The following is a 7,973-nucleotide window of genomic DNA, read 5'->3' on the forward strand; positions in this document are numbered from 1 at the left end:
CGCGTCGTCTGCCTCTTTTTGGAGGGACCCTTGTGTTCTCTCGCCGTATGAATAACACGCCGCCTCAGGCGCAGTCGGCTATGGCGGGGGGGGAGGGGGGGCCCCCATACGTATAGCCCGCGCTGTGGGGAAGACCTCCTAATCCAGGATTATTCCCCAAGACCTGCAGCCGGCTGGATTAAGGAAGGGTTGGAAGGGGGGGGGGTCCTGATAGTCGATTGGAAAAAGGGCAAAGTCAGCACGTTTTCCCTGAGCAGCTCAGTGGATTAGAGGCCGGCCTTTTCCTCGGCCTCCGGTGAGGGATGCCGAGCCTCTGCGTGTCCATATTTGGCAGGCAGAGGGTCGGCGAGAGGCTTGAGTGCTCACTCGTGCTGTGTGGCCAGATGATGTTTCTGATTTTAGACACACACTAAAACATGGTGGTGGCCTCCTTACCAGGGAGATTTCAATTGGACAATGCCCCCCCCCCGCTATATTGCTGTGTATTCAAGCCGTTGTTTTTGATCGTTCTTTTTATACTCTAATGCCCTCTTAAGTGGGAAAGGTGAGCCATGTATGTGTGTATGATACGTGTGTGAGTGTATATCTATGTATGTGTATATATGTATGTGTTTCTGTATGTATATATACATATATGTATATATATACATATATATGTGTGTATATTAGGGATGTAATGATTCACTCAAGCCCCGATTTGATTCGATTTTCAGTTCCCGATTTTTGATTCGATTCCATTTTTTTCAAAATCGCTACCATGCTTGTCTCTGTGTGCCAGTGTGGTGCTGCAATCATCCACAAACACAATACCCAATGATGTTTGGCGCAAGTGCATAGTTTGGTCTACATATTCAAAATGTGGTATGCATCTGGAATGGTAAAAAGAAAGACATTTTTTGCACTCTAAATGAGTACATTGTAATGATCTCGGTATGTTATGTCTTTTGTTACATGTTTCTGTATAGGCCTTGTGAGTTTCAAATTGATTATTCGGTGAATCGGTTTTTAATTGATTTACGAGTAATTGTTACATCCCTAATGTGTGTGTGTATATATATGTATATATATATATATATATATATACATATGAGTATATGTGTGTGTGTGTGTGTGTGTGTGTGTGTGTGCAGTACATATATACACCCACTCCACTCTATAGTGCCCACTTTGCTACAACAGCCCATTTTCTATCCGTCCTAAGTGTCCTCTTTGGATAATTTACACGCTGACAAGTAAATACAGGCGACCCTCATTCCCCTCCACCGTTGCCATCTCGCTTCCACTGATGCGTTGACCGTGCTGTGGATTTGCCACTTTCCCCAGGTACTAGTTTGCAAGCGGACAACCGTGGGCCCCAAGGAGCCGCTGCTGTGCGCTGGAAAAGCAACACGAGTGACAAATGCCTCTGGGGGTGCGAGCGTGCAGCTGCAAACTGCCAGCCCTCATTAGAGAGGCCATCCACACGCCGGCGTAATGCATTTGTACATTATAGCCTGGGCGGGCCCAAGTGAGCGCAAAAGGGGGAGCGAGTCAAAGCGCTTGCGTTTGGAACATCTTTGTTGCCAAAAACATCACTCAGGCGCGCTGCTTAGTTCAGGCAGTAATCAGCGACTATTGATCGCAAAGTAGTCGATGGCTCTCAAAGCGGCGGCGTGCCGATCAATGGCGGCCTGCTGCCGAGCTGCGATGTCTGAATTCTTTTTTTGCTTGTTTTTTTGTTTTCCCCAATATATCGTGTGAAAGTTTATGGTCAGGGTTTTTTTTTGGGGGGGTTTCTTTTCCAAGCTAATTCGTCTCATTTATTCGTCCGTCCCAACATTATCCGTGCCTTTGATCGACCAATTTAAAATGTGGAAAAGAAATCTCTCTGCAACGCTGTGTGATTTAGTTGAAAATGTCGACGTATTTCGCCTCTCTCAGCCGATGCTGTGCAACACTTTTATCTTTGTAACGGCGCAATGTTAGTTGCGGCAGGTGTACCTAATGTTGTGGCCAGTGGGTGTGCGTGCGCAGAACAGAACGGCAACCGCATCTTATACTTGACGCAGACAAAGAGGCCATATTGGAATTGCCAGGTGCCTAATTTAGTCTTTGTTGCTCATAATTGAAACCACTCATCCCTCCCCCGCGTGCCGCCGAAAGGGAGACGGAGAGACGGACGGACGGACGGAGGGAGGGGGGGAGGGATGGTGGGAGGGAGGGAGGGACGGAGAGACAATTGCCTTATATGGCAGTCAGCATTTGTGAGCGTGTGTGTTTGAGACGTGTCATTCCCAGCAGCGCGTAAGCGGCCGAGATGTAAAGACGGCGTCTCGGATGCGTCCGAAGGAAGCCTTTGATGGCTCCAGCTGTCTCGTTGCGGCTAACCAAAATGTTCGCAACTGCTGTCAGTGCGATTCCACAGCGCCGTAAAACACAAGCACATTCATAAACATGGCGTTGCGTAATCCGCGACCGCCGCGATCACGTCGCAACGATAGAAGCCACCAAAAGCGCGATGTGACATCACCGCGTGAAAATGAAAATGACGTCATCGCGGAGGGCCTGCAAAAAAAGAACGATTCCCGTTGCGAAAACAGTCGCGGACACGTTGGCCCCGTGATTGATTCCGAAGGCCCTGGGCAGATTACATTGACATGGCAACAAAAAGAGGGCTGAAATCCCATTGGACAAAAATAAATCCAAATCTTATACTGGAAGCAATGCAACTAAGAGAAACGCTATGACTTTTTTTTTTTTTTTTTTTTAAATGAATTTTTTAAAAACATTTTTTGTTAATGTGTGTGTGCATGCTTGACGTAGAGGGACATGCACGTTGTGGAAAGTTCCTAATAACGATCCTAATAGTGGGATTTATGCGGCATCTTTTAAAGGACCCAATGAGGCCTAACAGTGACTGGAGACTGTAATTAATAGTGTGTGCGCGTGCGCGTCTCTTTTCACATATGGCATTGTGTGTTGTCTTATTGACTTACCATTTACTCCTCTGCAGGGGGCCTTGTCGGAATGTGTGTGCGTGCGCGTGCCTGCGTGCGTGCGTGCGTGCGTGCGTGAGCTGGCAGGAGGATAGAGGTGATGAATAGTGATGGAGAGCACGCTGCTGAGTCAGGTGGCCGTGTGTGTGCGTGCCTGCCTGCCTGCGTGCGTGCGTGTGTGTGCGCTTGCACGCGCCCCCGTCGTTCTATATTTGTATGGCACAACCCTTGACATTGCGCCTTTTATTGTGTGGACATTTTGTCTCATTGCCTATTAGCTCCTTTCACCCAATTTGTGTGTGTGTGTGTGTGTGTGCGCGCGCGCGCGCGTGAGCACACGCACGCACACGCGCCATATTCTGCCGGGTATTCCTCCTCATGATGTTGTCAAGCTTGCTTTGCCTTCCTCTGTTCTTTTATGCTGCGTTCTCTCACTGTCGCTGCATCCCGGTGTACCCCTCCCCCATGCATCCAGACAGCTGGGCTGGAAGTGTGTGATACGTGTGTGTGCGTGGGGGTGTGTGTGTGTGCGTGCGTGTGTGTGTCCTCCCAGCTGGGGGGCGGGATATTCTTTGGGGAAACGGGAGAATGAGCGCGCCGCATCTCTTCTTCTTTTGTGGTGGGCTTGTACATTTCATTTCTTCACCTTTTTTCAAGTGGATCTCGTCTTTATTGCCACAGAAAATATCTCGCTCCACCTTTCGCCCCCCCCCCGCCCCCATCGCCCCCCCCCCGCCTCTTGCTCTCTCTCCTCCGGCTCACTGTCTCTCCCCGCATTGCTGTGCCAGGATTTCTTGTTTTCTTTCTCCGTGCACTGCCGACACTTGATGTGTGTGCGTGAGTGTGCGTGCGTGTATATATTCATATGTAGAGCATATATACTTCTATACGTACTGCATAGATGTATGCATGTATTTTGATGTGTGGATACGTGCATGTTTAATGAAGACATAGAAACACAACAATTTAGTCTTTGCTCCCATGATCAGCATGTTGATACGCCACCACACCTGTGAGGTGGGATGGATTGTCTTTTACCTTGACAAAGGAGAAATTTGGGAACTGTATTGGAGGGAAATGTACTTTTGAGTCTAGTTCACCAAAAAAGAGAGCAAAAACAATATAAAAATTGTGTGAAAAAGACATGCCTGCTCATATAATGTGTGTGTGTGCGTGTGTGTATGTGTTTAGCTACTAGCTAGATAGCTATCGAGGTAAATATACTGTCCATATAGGCAGTGTTTTTCCAGTAAGAGGCCAGTCGTATGTCTTGCTCAAGCTCCTTTCATTTCTCCCCCACTCATCTCAGAGTTGCTCCAAGGCAGCTTTTCTTCATGCAAATATTTGCCCTTCATAAATATGGCGTCATTAAGCACCCTGCATAGGTGTGCGTGCGTGCGTGCGTGCGTGCGTGCGTGCGTTGGTGGATGCCACACCGATGAAATGTTGAAATGTTAATTGCGGCTCGGCGCGTACATTCCTCCATGACGCCGGAATCCGGCGAGGGGGAGCCCGGGCTGGGAACAGACGTCTGGGTCAGGAGATGGGAGAGAGCGAGTGCAACGGAAGAGGAAGGGATGCGGCGCTAATTGCAAAATCAAGCCGCAGTCGTCTTCTCCAATAGGATTCGAGTGAAAGAATCTCCGTGCATACTTGTCAAATCCTTCCTAAAGGGCATAAAAGCCATTTTGTTGTCTTCCCCCTCCTGCTTTTGGCCTGTTTTTAATTACCACACTCTTCGATTTTCCATTTCCTCTTGCACTTAATGAAACATGTGTTAGCAATGAACTATCACTGTTATTAAGACCCCACACACACACACACACACACACACACGTACGTCCTCACAAGTGCCCGAGAGATGCGAGTTGCCGTTTGAAGTGGTGAGAAGCGGCGCTATGAAGACGCTTGAAGAGTGGCTGGCTTTCAATGCCAACCTGTATCTGATGTAATGTGGTGAACAGCAACAGCTTTGTTTTTGGTAAAGGAATGCAGCCGGGCAAGAAAACACTTTGGGACTGCTACCGTCAGATTTTCAAAGACGGACTAGCTCGAAAACATGAACAATGAGGGCCTAAGCTGCATGCGCAACTGCGCCAACTCCAGAATAGTTACACGGATGCCGTTCTGCCGTCCATTAATGTGCACCGGCCTGAAAACAAAACAAAAACATGGCGCCAGCAGGTACTAGTTAGCCCCAAGGGCAACATGAGTCGCCTATGGGTCTGTTCTAAAAATAGCTCACCGTCATGTAGTACACGTTTCTTAATGTGCCAAATGTTGTCTTTTTTTAAATGTTTAAAGATAAAATAGATTGTGTCCAATGGTGGAAAAAAAAAATTAAGACATTTTAGAACTGTAATTTTGATTTAATTTGGGCATTTCCTTTTCTCGGTATTCAAGTTCTTCTGAGCTTTCCTGCAATGAAGAAGAAGAAGTGAGTGCGTACTGCCGGTGGACAACCAATTCAAGATAATTACCATGTATGGAAAAACTACGAGACAAGTAGGGGAGGGGCAGTAATTATTTCTTATTTGCGCATTTAGCGTCTCGGAGAGTAGCATTTATTTTTCGGCTTCTCCCAGCAGCAAACAATTGAGAACACGGCAAATATTTTGACTGCCAAGTTGTGGTCATAGCCATTCTAATTTGTTTGTCGCTTGTAACTCGGCACAGTCATATTGTAAATCATCTTACCCTTTTAAAGTCAATGAAAATGTCAATAAGCTGTTCCAGCCTACTAAAAGGAAGTAAAAAAAAAAAAAAATGTCAAAAATATATTGAGGAATTCGTTCTCGTTCTCTGCAGAGGAAAAAGAATAGTAGCCTGTGAATATTGTTATATTATCTGTCTCCAAGCATTGCTTCACAGTTTGTGTTCAAACATCCATTGTCACCTGGATGCTACTTATTAGCCCCTCCATGGCATTTCCCATTATGCATTAGCATTAAGCTAGCGGAGGCTAGTGGTTGTTTTAAATACACAAAGTGTAATTGTCTTTGTTTGACAGGAAACCTATCTCTGGAGGTACCCAGTCACTTGTAGAAGAGAGTCCTCTGATTTCTTTCCCCTCGAGAGCTGCTGGTTTCCATGCACGCGGCGTGTTTGTTTTGTGTGCTATCGTTACACGTGTTCCTGTCTCACTCCATCAGCCTTTTTGCGCCAACCCCCCACCTCCTCCGAGTGGCTGTCATCGGCAATCACGTGCCCAGCCCAAAGTGCCTGACACATAATGTGTGTTTTCGTGCTCTAATTATCCCTTACTAAACATCATCGCTCTTTTCTTTCACACAGGTGAATTCCCCTGCAGCCTCCCTCCTTTGTCTTTCGTCTGCACGCCCCCCCCCCCCCCCCTACAATCCGGCACTCCCAGACAAGCCAAGCTGCAGGCTCTATGAATAGCACTGCGCACCACTCGCATGCCGCGCGCAGCTCGTCTTATTCATCTCACAATCCTTTGCACCCCCTTTTTTTTTGTTGTTTTTGTTTTGCGTGCCGTTGCCAATTCCGCTACGACTGTCACTTTCCTTTAATTCCCTGTCAAATAAATATGTCTTGTAAAATTGACGCATCTCATAGGAGAGTCTTGTTGACAACCAAATCAAATTTGAACGATTAAGAAAAAATGCAGAGTATCTAAAGTGATGCTTCAAAATGTTCAAGTTGCCGTCTCTGCTTTGGAACGTGAAAACGACGCGCCTGCTCAAAAGTGGATGCTACATTGTCTGGGGTCTATTTAATGCCAAAACATCCCAGCACGTTGGAGCCATGAAATATATCCGCTGGCCGATGCTTTCCGTGCGGCGACGAGAGGCGCTAGCCACCAGCTAGCTTGCAAGCTAACCGGGGCTCCTCTCGCCAAACGGATGCGTGTTGCGTCACGTCCTAGCTTACTGTCGCGCCGGTGTGTAGGTCCGCAAAACAGAGACACTTCAAGGGAAGTCAAATGTTTATACTCATTCTTCCTGCCGGTTAGAAACCCACGATGCATCGCGTTCCAATGTAGCCCGAATATCACAAAATAAACAACACTTGGGAATTTAAATAGCAACATTGAGCTGGGCTGTAAATTGTAGCATCCAGGAAAGATGCCATTTTTCAGGCTGTAGGTGTAGCTAGTTAGCTAGCTAATAGTACGCTGTAGTAGGGGTCGAACCAACTAGTCAACAGGTCGACTTTACCACTCCGTAATGACGGTTGTGGCTTGAAGTTGATTTATGGCCAATCACGTGTTTTGGCAACAACATGCGGGCGCCTCGCTGAAATCAACAGCTGTTGAGTCCACACGGCAAACGTGCAACGCTGCCTCGAGCATGTAGCGATATTTAATTTTTGAAAAATGAGACCGGTAGCACGGTCACTTACAAAATATGCTAATCTTCCCTAACCCTTGTTAGTGCTACACACGCGGCCATCTGCAAAGGCTAATGCTAGCTGATGAGCAGCCGTCAGTCAGCAAAACCACCAAACGCTCTCATCTAACGGTCAAAAGTTCAACAAACTCTTTTTTGTAAAAAAAAAAGAAACTAAATAAAAATGCTTACATGTCCACAACTGCATACTAGACGTAGTTCTCCATCTTTTCAGCCGTTATCTTCAAACGCGTTTCATGTATTTCGAAACAAATCTCCGAATTCACCAGACGGTTTTCTTTTAAAGTGTGCGTGCAAACCAATTCAATGCTGCGTTTCGCATCTTGGCAAGAATTCTTTTCCAAAAGCTGTTTGCTTGTCGCGCCTTCAAAGATGGTGGCCCGGCATTCACGGCCGAGGCGATGCACGGCGGCGATAAGCTGCGGCCGTCATGCTCCTCCTACGTGTTTGCTGTTCCCCAACCTGCAGCCGCTCGCACGGCGGCGACGAACGAGCAGCTTAGCAGCGACAGCCCCAAATCCCTCGTTGCCTCATTCGACTGATTTCGGGATTAAGGAGGGAAGATTTGCACACCTCCCGAGTTACATTGTGCATCTTTACACGCGTCTCGGCACGGGAATTGGGA

The sequence above is a fragment of the Filicampus tigris genome, chromosome 16 (assembly GCF_054856515.1).
Source record: "Filicampus tigris isolate MCC_2025a chromosome 16, RoL_Ftig_1.0, whole genome shotgun sequence".
NCBI lineage: Eukaryota > Metazoa > Chordata > Actinopteri > Syngnathiformes > Syngnathidae > Filicampus > Filicampus tigris.